The following is a 16,236-nucleotide window of genomic DNA, read 5'->3' as shown; positions in this document are numbered from 1 at the left end:
CCTTGTCCTCATCGCCACTGGTGAACTTCCCCACAGAAAGTGAGTTCTCGACGATGTTCTCCATGTACTTGAATCAAAGCCAATAACTAATGCATCCGCTGCTGATCCTGTGCCTCTCGAGTTTGTATCTCTTTTTAGAGAAGGACAAAAGGTTTGGTAGAACAGTCACATTAATTATTTAATATTGACTTCACGACAGGACTACATTGAAACTAAATAAAAATTTTTAGATTTAAATAAGATATTTTAAACTTTAGAAATCAAAATAGAATTAAATCTAAATATAAGATACCAATTTAATACTTTATTTTTTTTAATATAAAAAAACGACTTACATTCTTTTAGATATGTCTTAATCCTTCCTTAATAATATAAAATACAGAACATAAAAAATTTTATTTTGGAAGAAAGATACTTATTATGAGCCAAAATTTTCTATCTCAAATAAAAAATTATGCCTATTTGGGTCCATTTTAAAATGATATTAGAAAGGACCATGGTTTTAATAGACTAAAGTCAAAATCTTAATTAGGAATTATAATTGGTCTCCAGCATATGTATGGGAACGACTTTTTTCAATTTTTCTCATATAATTGATTTTGTAAAATGTAATTTATATTACATTATAGAAGATTTTCTCTCAAATAATATGTGATATCATAATGTGAGAAGGCACTTTACTAAATTAAATAAAAATTTGAAATAAACATTGAAAATCTATTTCCTATATATAGCACTTCAGTTCCCAAATTTTCAAAAAGGTTAGGAACAAAATACTAACTAAATATGAACTCATCAATGAATTGAAGAGAGGTTTATCAAGAACTTTTAATTTATTAATATGATGAAAGGAATGATGTATATCTGAGTTATAGGAGTGTATGGTGATTCACTGGCGTATGATGGTTGTTCAAGAGAAATCGGATCGTCCGATTAGAGGTACTAAAAATTCTGGGTCCGATTTGTGTACTGGCAGAAAACTCTGGATCCGATTTGTGTACTGGCAGAAAACCCTGGATCCGATTTGTGTACTGGCAGAAAACCTTGGGTCCGATTTCAGAAAATTCTGGGTCTGATTTCAGAAAACTCTGGGTCTGATTTGTACCCCCTCTCTCTGCAATGAAATCGGACCCTCTGATTTGTGTACTTTCCACAGTTTTAAAAAATACCAAAAATTACAATATTAAAATATATTACCACTCTTATTTCCATAACAAAAAAAATTAGCCGCTTATCAAATCTTGACTATGTTTCTTAGCTAGCGCCTCACTTTTTTTAGGATGAATTTTCACATTATATATATATAATACATAGTGTATGTTATCATATTTGATAGTAAAATGATATTTTATTTAAAAAAATGATGAGATCCACATAATTTATTGTTCATTTTCATTCTCAGTTCTTTACACAATTTCATTCAGTATGAGAATAGACATCTCTTCTTAGTATAATAATCTTATATCATGAGTAATAAGTGTCTACATCTATTAACATGAAAAAAAGAAATATTTCTCCTCCTTTAATCTTTTATACTATGGATTTAGGTTTTCATTTTTCACCTTATTATACAGGAGATGATAATGTTATTTCTATTTTAATAATATTATTCCTTTTTTATAAATTTATACAAAATATAATTAAAAAAATTTATATAAAAAATGACGATATCAAAAACAAGAATGTCATTATCATTTTTGTATTATATTCTTGCCTTTATCTCCTTTTTCTTCTCTAATCACTTACATAGTACATAGTTACGTACTATAACCATTAGTTACATAGTACACAATTCATAATACTTGCCCTCATCAAGAAGACGTGAAAAAAAGTCAAAAACCTTCCTCATCAACCCAATCTTAAATTTTCAATAGACTATTTTCACAATGAAAATATTATTTGTATTTGAAAAATCAATCGTCATATACTTATATAGCTATATATGCATTATTTTATATATGTTTAATATATTTTATATTTTAATATATATTTTATATAAATAATTAATTTAATAAATAATGATTATTTTTTGTGTATAAATAATAATTATTTTCATAAATATTGAACCCTTTCAGTTTTAAATGCATGGTACACTACAAAAAAATTACTGAATACTTGTCGAATTTATTATCGGATTTAGCGTCAGACATTAACATCAAACGTTAGCGTCAGGATTACTGGTGACGGATTTGACAATAAATTCGTCGGATAAAAAAATTATCATCGGATTACATTTTTTTATGGTAAATCCGGTAATATTTAGAGGGAAAAAAGATTAATTGGCGCGATCATTACCGTCGGAATTACCGGTGATAAAGCTCAACTAATAGAACGCTGCATTTTGGTCACGCGCAATGTATTACCATCGAATTTATCCTCCAGTAAATCCGAAGGTAATTTTGTCCTAAATTGGAATCGCACGCCCTCTCCCCTCATTTTAAAAGACCCACACACTATTTCACTCTAAACCTCTTTCTCTCTCTGCATCTCTCTCCCTAAAACCATCTCCGGCAGCCCCTTCTGCCAGCGTCGACGCCACCAACAATCTCTAAAGGATCTCCTCTTCAGTCTCACTCTTCACAGGATTGAAACACCCCCACTCCCACTCTCTCAATGCTGAATCTCCTCTCACTCTCTCAGCCTCTTACAGCGACGAAGTTCCTCCCTCTTCTTTGTCGTCGATGCCACCCCACAGCACCCTGACTCGTATTCCGCGGTGGCGCGACCCTTTCCTCTCCCTTCCCCATCCTCGAAACGCTTCTCTCTTCATTGTCCTCCACGCATCAACAGCTGCCGTCATTCTTTACGCATAACAGCAACACACACTAGACGATATCCGATTTAGGATTTTTTTAATTCTATTTTGGTTTAGGTTTTGTGTTAATCTATTTTGATTTAGGATTTTTTTAATTCTGTTTTGATGTTTCTGTGTTTGAAATTTCGTTTATGATTCTGATTTTGAATTCTATTTTGATGATTTTGTGTTTCAAATTTTGTGTTTATTATTATGATTTTTAATTATATTTTTATGATTTTGTTTCAATAATTCTATTTTGATTTATGATTTTTTTAAATTTTATTTTGATTTAGAATTTTTTTATTCTGTTTTGATGATTCTGTGTTTAAAATTTTGTTTATGATTCTAATTTTAAATTCTGCTTTGATGATTTTGTGTTTCAAATTCTATTTTTATTATTCTAATTTTTAGTTCTATTTTTATGATTTTGTTTCAAATTCTGTGATAATTATGTAGTTTGATATCAGTTCAAGAGAGAACATTAGTGACATAGAAGCTAAGGATTAATACGACCTGGTGTTACTCATCCAAATGAATCAGTAAGTGTAAAATTTCCAACGGCATTGTTCTGATTTCTTTTCTGGTGTTATTTGAGTTAATTGTTTTCTAAGTTAATTAGTTAATTGTTGTTAATTGTCTGAGTTAATCTTAATTTGTTTATTTTTGGAGCTAATTATTGACTTATTATTTATTGTTATTAATTTTTTAAATTTATTATTATCTAAGTTAATTATTTTCTGAGTTAATTAGTGTTGTATTTTTTGACTTATTAGTTTAGAAATTATTAAATATTTAAACAATTTTTTTAAAAAAAATTAAAATTTAAGTTTATTGTTGGTCAAATCCAACAGTAGTTATTAATTTAATTATTAATTAATAATATATTACCGTCAGATTTATCAAAAAAAAATCTGACAATACAGTAAAAATTATCAACAAAATTTTTTCGACAGTAATTAGCGGCAGACGAAAAAATCAGCCGCTAAATAATTACTGGAAAATTAAAGTTATATCATCAGATTTATTTTGACAATAAACATATTATTGACAAATTTTTTAGTAAATCTACTGATAAATCCGATGGTATTTGATGAATTTTTTGTGGTGATATTTTATGATGATAATGATAAAATATTTTATTTATTTATTTATTTCCTAGTAAAAGGATTATCGGTAGGAATGTAGGATGTAAGACTGTACATGTTAATGTATTACCAATCGTTTTTATTATTATTATTATTATTATTATTATTATTATTATTATTATTATTATTATTATTATGTTCTTTTAGATATATAAAGAATTCATCATCACTTTGTTACACATAAAAGCCTTCATTAAAAAACCTGTATTTTTACACATATAATTTATTGAGAATAAGTTTAATTTGTCATTATTATATATTATATGTATTATTCAATTAAAGGGTTAATATAATAAGGTCGTTCTTGATTAAATTTAAAAATTTATTATTATGATAATAATTATCAAATTAAGAGAGAAATCATTTATATTAATTTAAATTGTTCTTGGTCATAGAATTGTTAGAAAGGATATTAATAATCCGGATATATATATATCTTTATAAAATTATATAATTATATATATATATATATATATATATATATATATATATATATATATATATCATATAGAAATATGAACATTGAACTGATTCACTTTGAGAATTTTTAATGGTTATAATTATTTCAATATTTGTCAATAAAATATTTTTAAAATGAATATGGTACTAAAGTTTTTTTGACCTACAACTATCATAGTAATTAAGAATGTATTATTATACTTAGATTATGGACACCTAATATCCTAAGGTGCTAGTTGAATGGATATTGAGTATGATTTAAGTATTTGTAGAATTAATCATTAGTCAATAAAAAATCCGTCAATTCTTGGTAAAGAGTTTAATCTCTATGATTATAATGATGAAGATAAATAAAACTTTGCCAAGAAGATTGAATAAATGAAAAAAAAATGAATTTTTTAGGCCATTCACAGTTTATTATAATAATAGTAACAAATTAGAGTTTGACAACTAAACCATACTCTAAGGTTGTGTTTGGAAGAGAGATTGAGATTGAGAGACAAAAACTGGAGACTGGGTCTAAATTAAGTCTCTGTATTATGTTTGGTATAAAGTATACAGAATTGAGTTATATCTTAGTATTTTATTTTGTTCAAGATAAATATGGAGATGAAAAAAGAATATTTACTAAATACCCTTAGTTATTAAAGAAAATGTTAAAGTTTTAGTCTCCGTCCCCAGATATTTCAATCCCTTGTATCCTCACTTTCTAGAGGTACTAAAATTTTAGTTTCAGTCTCTGACTACCAAACATAAATACTGAGTCCCAGTCCCCCAGTTCTAGTTCTAGTCTCTAGAAAACACTACCTAAGCTAAGGGTTAACATAAAGTTGAAAAGATGGAAGGAATTATAGTTTGTTCTTCTCGAATTCTTAGTAAAAAATATATTATTTCATACTATCAAGTCGTTGAGGAGGATTGCTATAAACTAACATTGACTAGTAAATTTAGTATGACTAATTTACTACCTACTTAATATTAAACCTATGGGGTCACGCATTAACGAGTGTTCTAATTTTTACTAAATAATTATTTAATTATTATTTTGATTTGATCAAATAAATAATTATATTAATTCAAATATAATATTATTACATCCTTTGGTAGCATTAAGAATCACAATTTTGAAAACTGAACCGAATTTTTCGGTTCAACTAGGTTAACCAGAAATCGGTCATCCAACTGATTTGATTGACCTTAAGAACTGCCGATTAACCAGTAAACAGCCAGACCGGCCGTGTTTTCTTAGAGTTACCGGTTTGGTGGTAACCCTCCAAAAATGGCACCGTTTTGAGTTTTGAAAGGGAAAAAAACAAAAGAAGCCCAATGGTCAGTACTCATCAGGCAATCCCACCCTCTCTTTCGCTTTTCTCTCTAAATTCTAAACTTACTCTGAAGAAGAGAAGATTGAAGAACCCTAATCTCAAAACCTCAGCCCCAGCCACCAATCCATCCCTCTTCAAAGTCATTGCTAAACTCTTCTCCTTGAGGACAGACCGTGGGTGCCACGTCACGTGTGGAAGCTCTGTTCGGTTTTTTGGCCCTCTTCTCATCGTTCCTCCTCTCGCCGCCTCCATAGGAAGGTCTCCTCTCAACTCCTCTCCTCTCCTCTCATCATTCCTCAATCATCGTCTCTTCAATCTCTCTTTCTCTCTCTGTCTTTATCCAATCTCAACGTCCCTCTTCGAGCTCTCTCTCGGTCTCTGTCCGAGCTCACTTTGGTTTCTTTGTCACCGGCTGTTCCCATTCCTCCATCGCCGTCACTTTTCTTCCCTTACTCTGAGTTGTTGTTGATGATATGGTACAGTGCTTCACTACATTGTTTATGCTAGAAATTTTCTGATTCTAGGTTATTTATGGTATGATTCTGATTCTGAGTTGTTTATGCTATTTTTTTTTATTTTGGGTTGTTGATTCTGGTTGCTGATTTTCTCATTCTGAATTATTGACGGTGCTATGGTGCATGCTTCATTGTATTGTGATGGAATTTTTCTGATTTTGAGATATTTATGGTATAATTCTGATTGCTTCACTACATTGTGTTTATGCTGAAATTTTTTGTTTATTATGCTGATTTTATGTCTATTTAGTTGTTAATTATTGTGGCTGATTTTTTTTATTTTTTTTGTAATTTGTTTGTTTAGGGAATTTTATGAAACTAGAATAATTGTTGGTGGTAAAATATTAGTCTTTATCAATTAAGTGTATTTTTATTTTTGTTAGTTATAAAGATTGATATTTAACGTTATTTGTGAATTTTTAATAATAAATTATGAAAAATTGTAAAATTTATCAGCTTAAAAATTATTAAATTTAAATATTTAAAATTATATATTAAATTTTTAATAATTTTATGATATATTTAATTAAACCAGTTGAATTCCGATTGAATTCTGATCGAACCTCTGAACTATTGAACCAGTCACTCTATCTGTTTACTGATCGGTTCGGTTCTCGCAACCTTGCTTAGAATATAATAATAATACGATAATTGAGAATATTAAATGAGAATCAAGAATAATTAGTTATTCTATTTCAAATTGAATTGTGATTGTGATCCATAAGATTTTAATTTGAAATAAAATAAAATTCAAATTTAAAATAAAATAAAATTTAAATTCAAAAAAAGATTCAAATTTAAAATTAATAACAAATGTCGTGTGTGTGTGTGTAAATGATACATACAAGTTTTATTCCTTTACCTTTACATACACAAATATATGTAAGTCTAATTCTTAGAGAAGAATTTAGTGGTATGCAAAGAGTTACAAAAAGGTTTTTTTAATTTAGATCTAAAATTCATTGGTTAAAGAGTTGACAGCAAAAATAGTTTTGATGTGGATACCAAAGTTCTAAAAACTGGACCAGACCGACCGGTTCGATCGGATTAACCGATCATCTGGCTGGTTAGGTTTACCCCTAAAACCATCCTGCAAAAATTTAGTTAAAAAATCGGCCAAACTGGCGGTTAACCGACGAACCGAACATGTTTTTTCAAGTCTCAGTTTTGTGATCCGCTGCCTCAGAAACAGCGTCGTTTTGATGCCAGGAAAAAAAAGACCCGAACCTACTAACCCAGTCCCCGACAAACGCCTCCCTCAGTCCCTCTCCCTTCCAACCGCAACTCTACCTCCCTCAGTCCTTCTCCCTTGCCACCCTTGAGGTTTGAACCCTCTATTGGCGTCGGTGTCATCTGGGCGTCTTAAGGCTTCTGTCGTCGTCGTCTGGTCGTCTCGTCGTCGGAAGATCGGTTTTAAGCTTCTGCTATCGTCATCGTCGGAAGGTCGATTCGAAGCTTCTGTCGCGGGTCACGTTTGTACTGCGGAGCATCTGTCTCTGCCACCATTGACTCCAGGGATTCTCTACTATCTCTGCCACCCTGAACTTGTCTCTGCTTGGCGTCTTTCTTCTCGGATAAGCGCTCGTCCACTATTTTCAGTCTTTTTTTCCTTGCGTTATTTTTTATGATTCTGATTTCTGAGTTAATACTGATTCTTGTTCATTTTTATTTTTCTGATTCTTGTTAATTCTTTTTGTAAGTTGTTTTTTTATTTTTGTTTAGTTTTTTATTCTTGGTAATTCTTTTTCTAAATTAATTTTTCTGAAATAATTTTGTTCATTATTGATGGAATCTTGTGAATTTTGTTGATTTTTGATGCAATTGTATAGGTTAACATGATATTGAGGTCCAGGTTAATTGTATGAATGTCCATAATCTTGGAATCTTGTTAATTTTGTCAATTTTTGATGCAATTGTATTGATGTCCATAATCTTGGTGGTACCTATGTCCATAATCTTGAGGTTCAGGTTCATCTCCATAATCTTGATCTATTAATTTGGTTAATAATGTTCTTAATGTTGAGGTTCAGGTTAATTGTATGGTTTTTTTTCAATAATTTTATTTAATATTTAATTAAGTCGGTTCGATATCGATTAGATCATTGAACCAGTAAACCAGTTATTCAACTGGTTTATTGACTGGTTTGATTTTTACAACCTTGATAGATATGCGTAATGCCTTCATACTATCAAAAGAAAAAATTATTTTCACTAGCGTACTCTAGTATTTATATCTGATATATATTATTTGAATAAAATCTTAAACATAAAATAAATCTTTAAAATTATTTTATTACTTTTATTACGTGTTATAAACATATTATAATCCTACAATAATTTGTCTCCCTTTTCATTATACAGATTTTTCTCACATTAAAAAACTCAAATCCTATTCTCTATAAATAGATATCTTAAAAATAATTAGCTTTATCAAATTATTGGATGCAAATGGCATTGATATTTGAAATTTTTTAATTTCTAATATTACTAAATCAAAACAACAAAGCTGAGAGTAGAGTATAAGCCGTATAAAGTCCATATGCACTTACTTTCACATATTATTCTTTTTTCTCTCTGTACAACTCTTTAAAATTTTCTATAACAACCACCGTAAACCACCGAATGAGGGAAAGCTTCGTCTGAGGGGGACACTCCTGCTCCCATGAACCGACAAGAAATGCAAAGAAGGTAAAAAACAAAGGATCTGAACAGGAATTCACAGAAAACACTTCCTTAGTTCCCAGAGAAGAAGATTGGATGATAGGGGATATTGAAGTGTAAGAAAAAGCACCTACAACAAGAAGTCCTTCAGTGATGTTGAGAGGAGGGACAATAATCTGATGCAGATGGAAGAAGATGATCCATTCCCTTCTTCACAGGAGGACTCAGATGAATCAGATGGAGATCCTGGGAAAGAAGAAGAGCAAGGCAAGGACAACGAGAAAGAAAAAAAATGCAAACAGCCTGTAACCAAAGATAACAATTGAGAAGGTTGGAGGCATTTTCAACTTTGTCATGAATGAAGCTTCTATGAAGAGCCTCCGAGACCTGTGGTGAGAAACTTTAATTGTAAAGCTAATGGGACAATGTATATCCTTGGTAGCTCTAATTAGGCGGTTGGAAGCGATATGGAGCAAACAAGGTAGCATCAACGTCATTGACTTGGAAAACGATTTTTTTTTATTTTGAAATTCTACTCAAAGGAGGATTTGGATTTTGCCTTAACAGGAGGACCTTGGAAAATCATGGACCATTACTTATCTATTAGGTTCTGGAAACCTAATTTTAATCTATATGAGGCAAAGATCGATAAGATAGCAGCATGGGTGAGACTACCAGAGTTAGCAATCGAATACTATGAAGAGCAGATGCTACGCTGGATTGGAAATATCTTCGGCGTGACACTCAGAGTTGACACTCATACAGTAAAGAAGTGCAGTAAAAATTTGCAAGACTCTGTGTTGAGCTTGACCTTACTGAACCATTAGTAGCTCAGTACTTCATTAATGGAGTTTGCTATTCTGTAGAGTACGAGGGAATCAACAATATTTGCTTTGAGTGTGAGATGGTTGGGCATGAGAAACAAATATGCCCAAGAATAACCCAAGATGAGCAATTAAGAAGGTCGATGCAGCAGCTTGAAAAAAATAATATGGAAGGTGAAGGGGAAGGGAACCAGCAACCAAGGGAGGAAGACAAGGGCAAAAAAGGAAAAGAAATCCTAGAGAAGGGCAAGAACGTAATTGAGGAAAAAAGAGAGCCCTTTGGGCCATGAATGATTGTCCAAAAAAATACACGTAGCAGAAAAATGGTAAAAAATGGTGTAGGTATAGTTAGTTGGATGATTGGAAAGACAAGCAAAATTGGGAGCAAGGGAATCAGTGGTATGAGGTATGCAATTTTGAATGAGGTAGACGATGCGAATCCCAATAATGATGTTCAGGAGACCACTAGAGCTGACAAAGCAGAGATTATCCCTAGGAAAGAAACAAGCAACTAGGGAATAAACACTTCCCTTAGCCCATCAAAGAATGGTAATGCCCAACAAAATAACCTAACTTTAAGCCAAGCCCAGAAAACACAGCCCAATACTAGCCAAAACAAACTTACACAAACTGGAAAAAACCATAGTCAAAATAACAACACAGTTAAGGAGACTATTGTCTCTGAACCAACAATGACCCAACATCCACATGCCAACTCCAGCCAAAATAGACCACAACTGAATAAAAATCAGCATCTGAACCATCACAAGCCCAACCCAATAATAGCAAAATCAGTACCACATACACCCATAATAGTAACACCCAAAGCAAGCCACACACCAGTACCCTAGGAAGTGCCCCCTAACTTTGAAATAAAAGACTCATTTGTGCAGAAATAGCAAACATGGATGAATAAATGGAGTATAACTATGAACTAGAGCTATCATATCTCAATTCAACTGACACCGAGTTAATGGTGGAGGCAGTAATGAGGGTGGAGGAACAAATGCAACATAATTCATTGATGGTCCTCCAAACTCAAGCGACATAAGAGAATGTAAGAGCAAGACGGGATAGACATAAAGAATCTCGAATGGAGGTGGAGACTTCCTAGAATAACAAAAAGAGGTGCAAAAACCCATAATATGGAGTGTGGTGTGTCTTTTACCTTTTACCCATAATTTGAAAACTCATTTGGTAATTAAAATTTATTGAAGTCTAAAAGATCTAACTAAAATTTTTTTAAAAACTAGTTTAAAATATTACTCTTACTTGTATTTTATATAATACATATTTTTTAATTTTATACTATTTTAGCCTCCTCTTCTTTTATTTTCTTTTCAACTACATATATTTTTCCCTTTGATTTTTGCTCATATTATTTTTTTATTTTCTCTTTTCTGATTTTCTTTTGTCATCCAAATATAGTGTTAATTTTTTTTTGTTAAATACTAAATTGGTCTCCTACGTTTAGATTTAATCTTGTTTTGATCCTTAAATTTTAAAATATTCTATTTGAATAAAAAAAAATTATTTAACTTTAATATAGTCCTGCCACGAAGCCAATATTAAATAATTAACGAAACTCAGGTTTTAGATATAAAAAACTTATATGACCAAATTCTTTGGTTGTCAAGAAAAACTCCCGTAGTAGAGATGACGATGGCCTTGTCCTCATCGCCACTGGTGAACTTCCCCACAGAAAGTGAGTTTTCGACGATGTTCTCCATGTACTTGAATCAAAGCCAATAACTAATGCATCCGCAGCTGATCCTGTGCCTCTCGAGTTTGTATCTCTTTTTAGAGAAGGACAAAAGGTTTGGTAGAACAGTCACATTAATTATTTAATATTGACTTCACGACAGGACTACATTGAAACTAAATAAAAATTTTTGGATTTAAATAAGATATTTTAAACTTTAGAAATCAAAATAGAATTAAATCTAAATATAGGATACCAATTTAATACTTTATTTTTTTTAATATAAAAAAACGACTTACATTCTTTTAGATATGTCTTAATCCTTCCTTAATAATATAAAATACAGAACATAAAAAATTTTATTTTGGAAAAAAGATACTTATTATGAGCCAAAATTTTCTATCTCAAATAAAAAATTATGCCTATTTGGGTCCATTTTAAAATGATATTAGAAAGGACCATGGTTTTAATAGACTAAAGTCAAAATCTTAATTAGGAATTATAATTGGTCTCCAGCATATGTATGGGAACGACTTTTTTCAATTTTTCTCATATAATTGATTTTGTAAAATGTAATTTATATTACATTATAGAAGATTTTCTCTCAAATAATATGTGATATCATAATGTGAGAAGGCACTTTACTAAATTAAATAAAAATTTGAAATAAACATTGAAAATCTATTTCCTATATATAGCACTTCAGTTCCCAAATTTTCAAAAAGGTTAGGAACAAAATACTAACTAAATATGAACTCATCAATGAATTGAAGAGAGGTTTATCAAGAACTTTTAATTTATTAATATGATGAAAGGAATGATGTATATCTGAGTTATAGGAATGTATGGTGATTCACTGGCGTATGATGGTTGTTCAAGAGAAATCGGATCGTCCGATTAGAGGTACTAAAAATTCTGGGTCCGATTTGTGTACTGGCAGAAAACCCTGGATCCGATTTGTGTACTGGCAGAAAACCTTGGGTCCGATTTCAGAAAATTCTGGGTCTGATTTCAGAAAACTCTGGGTCTGATTTGTACCCCCTCTCTCTGCAATGAAATCGGACCCTCTGATTTGTGTACTTTCCACAGTTTTAAAAAATACCAAAAATTACAATATTAAAATATATTACCACTCTTATTTTCATAACAAAAAAAATTAGCCGCTTATCAAATCTTGACTATGTTTCTTAGCTAGCCCCTCTCACTTTTTTTAGGATGAATTTTCACATTATATATATATATATATATATATATATATATATATATATATATATATATATATATATATATATATATATATATATATAGTGTATGTTATCATATTTGATAGTAAAATGATATTTTATTTAAAAAAATGATGAGATCCACATAATTTATTGTTCATTTTCATTCTCAGTTCTTTACACAATTTCATTCAGTATGAGAATAGACATCTCTTCTTAGTATAATAATCTTATATCATGAGTAATAAGTGTCTACATCTATTAACATGAAAAAAAGAAATATTTCTCCTCCTTTAATCTTTTATACTATGGATTTAGGTTTTCATTTTTCACCTTATTATACAGGAGATGATAATGTTATTTCTATTTTAATAATATTATTCCTTTTTTATAAATTTATACAAAATATAATTAAAAAAATTTATATAAAAAATGACGATATCAAAAACAAGAATGTCATTATCATTTTTGTATTATATTCTTGCCTTTATCTCCTTTTTCTTCTCTAATCACTTACATAGTACATAGTTACGTACTATAACCATTAGTTACATAGTACACAATTCATAATACTTGCCCTCATCAAGAAGACGTGAAAAAAAGTCAAAAACCTTCCTCATCAACCCAATCTTAAATTTTCAATAGACTATTTTCACAATGAAAATATTATTTGTATTTGAAAAATCAATCGTCATATACTTATATAGCTATATATGCATTATTTTATATATGTTTAATATATTTTATATTTTAATATATATTTTATATAAATAATTAATTTAATAAATAATGATTATTTTTTGTGTATAAATAATAATTATTTTCATAAATATTGAACCCTTTCAGTTTTAAATGCATGGTACACTACAAAAAAATTACTGAATACTTGTCGAATTTATTATCGGATTTAGCGTCAGACATTAACATCAAACGTTAGCGTCAGGATTACTGGTGACGGATTTGACAATAAATTCGTCGGATAAAAAAATTATCATCGGATTACATTTTTTTATGGTAAATCCGGTAATATTTAGAGGGAAAAAAGATTAATTGGCGCGATCATTACCGTCGGAATTACCGGTGATAAAGCTCAACTAATAGAACGCTGCATTTTGGTCACGCGCAATGTATTACCATCGAATTTATCCTCCAGTAAATCCGAAGGTAATTTTGTCCTAAATTGGAATCGCACGCCCTCTCCCCTCATTTTAAAAGACCCACACACTATTTCACTCTAAACCTCTTTCTCTCTCTGCATCTCTCTCCCTAAAACCATCTCCGGCAGCCCCTTCTGCCAGCGTCGACGCCACCAACAATCTCTAAAGGATCTCCTCTTCAGTCTCACTCTTCACAGGATTGAAACACCCCCACTCCCACTCTCTCAATGCTGAATCTCCTCTCACTCTCTCAGCCTCTTACAGCGACGAAGTTCCTCCCTCTTCTTTGTCGTCGATGCCACCCCACAGCACCCTGACTCGTATTCCGCGGTGGCGCGACCCTTTCCTCTCCCTTCCCCATCCTCGAAACGCTTCTCTCTTCATTGTCCTCCACGCATCAACAGCTGCCGTCATTCTTTACGCATAACAGCAACACACACTAGACGATATCCGATTTAGGATTTTTTTAATTCTATTTTGGTTTAGGTTTTGTGTTAATCTATTTTGATTTAGGATTTTTTTAATTCTGTTTTGATGTTTCTGTGTTTGAAATTTCGTTTATGATTCTGATTTTGAATTCTATTTTGATGATTTTGTGTTTCAAATTTTGTGTTTATTATTATGATTTTTAATTATATTTTTATGATTTTGTTTCAATAATTCTATTTTGATTTATGATTTTTTTAAATTTTATTTTGATTTAGAATTTTTTTTATTCTGTTTTGATGATTCTGTGTTTAAAATTTTGTTTATGATTCTAATTTTAAATTCTGCTTTGATGATTTTGTGTTTCAAATTCTATTTTTATTATTCTAATTTTTAGTTCTATTTTTATGATTTTGTTTCAAATTCTGTGATAATTATATAGTTTGATATCAGTTCAAGAGAGAACATTAGTGACATAGAAGCTAAGGATTAATACGACCTGGTGTTACTCATCCAAATGAATCAGTAAGTGTAAAATTTCCAACGGCATTGTTCTGATTTCTTTTCTGGTGTTATTTGAGTTAATTGTTTTCTAAGTTAATTAGTTAATTGTTGTTAATTGTCTGAGTTAATCTTAATTTGTTTATTTTTGGAGCTAATTATTGACTTATTATTTATTGTTATTAATTTTTTAAATTTATTATTATCTAAGTTAATTATTTTCTGAGTTAATTAGTGTTGTATTTTTTGACTTATTAGTTTAGAAATTATTAAATATTTAAACAATTTTTTTAAAAAAAATTAAAATTTAAGTTTATTGTTGGTCAAATCCAACAGTAGTTATTAATTTAATTATTAATTAATAATATATTACCGTCAGATTTATCAAAAAAAATCTGACAATACAGTAAAAATTATCAACAAAATTTTTTCGACAGTAATTAGCGACAGACGAAAAAATCAGCCGCTAAATAATTACTGGAAAATTAAAGTTATATCATCAGATTTATTTTGACAATAAACATATTATTGACAAATTTTTTAGTAAATCTACTGATAAATCCGATGGTATTTGATGAATTTTTTGTGGTGATATTTTATGATGATAATGATAAAATATTTTATTTATTTATTTATTTCCTAGTAAAAGGATTATCGGTAGGAATGTAGGATGTAAGACTGTACATGTTAATGTATTACCAATCGTTTTTATTATTATTATTATTATTATTATTATTATTATTATTATTATTATTATTATTATGTTCTTTTAGATATATAAAGAATTCATCATCACTTTGTTACACATAAAAGCCTTCATTAAAAAACCTGTATTTTTACACATATAATTATTGAGAATAAGTTTAATTTGTCATTATTATATATTATATGTATTATTCAATTAAAGGGTTAATATAATAAGGTCGTTCTTGATTAAATTTAAAAATTTATTATTATGATAATAATTATCAAATTAAGAGAGAAATCATTTATATTAATTTAAATTGTTCTTGGTCATAGAATTGTTAGAAAGGATATTAATAATCCGGATATATATATATCTTTATAAAATTATATAATTATATATATATATATATATATATATATATATATATCATATAGAAATATGAACATTGAACTGATTCACTTTGAGAATTTTTAATGGTTATAATTATTTCAATATTTGTCAATAAAATATTTTTAAAATGAATATGGTACTAAAGTTTTTTTGACCTACAACTATCATAGTAATTAAGAATGTATTATTATACTTAGATTATGGACACCTAATATCCTAAGGTGCTAGTTGAATGGATATTGAGTATGATTTAAGTATTTGTAGAATTAATCATTAGTCAATAAAAAATCCGTCAATTCTTGGTAAAGAGTTTAATCTCTATGATTATAATGATGAAGATAAATAAAACTTTGCCAAGAAGATTGAATAAATGAAAAAAAAATGAATTTTTTAGGCCATTCACAGTTTATTATAATAATAGTA

Source organism: Arachis hypogaea, chromosome 17, assembly GCF_003086295.3.
Source record: "Arachis hypogaea cultivar Tifrunner chromosome 17, arahy.Tifrunner.gnm2.J5K5, whole genome shotgun sequence".
Lineage (NCBI taxonomy): Eukaryota > Viridiplantae > Streptophyta > Magnoliopsida > Fabales > Fabaceae > Arachis > Arachis hypogaea.
The sequence above is the reverse complement of the archived record's forward strand: the minus strand, read 5'-3'. Positions refer to the sequence as shown.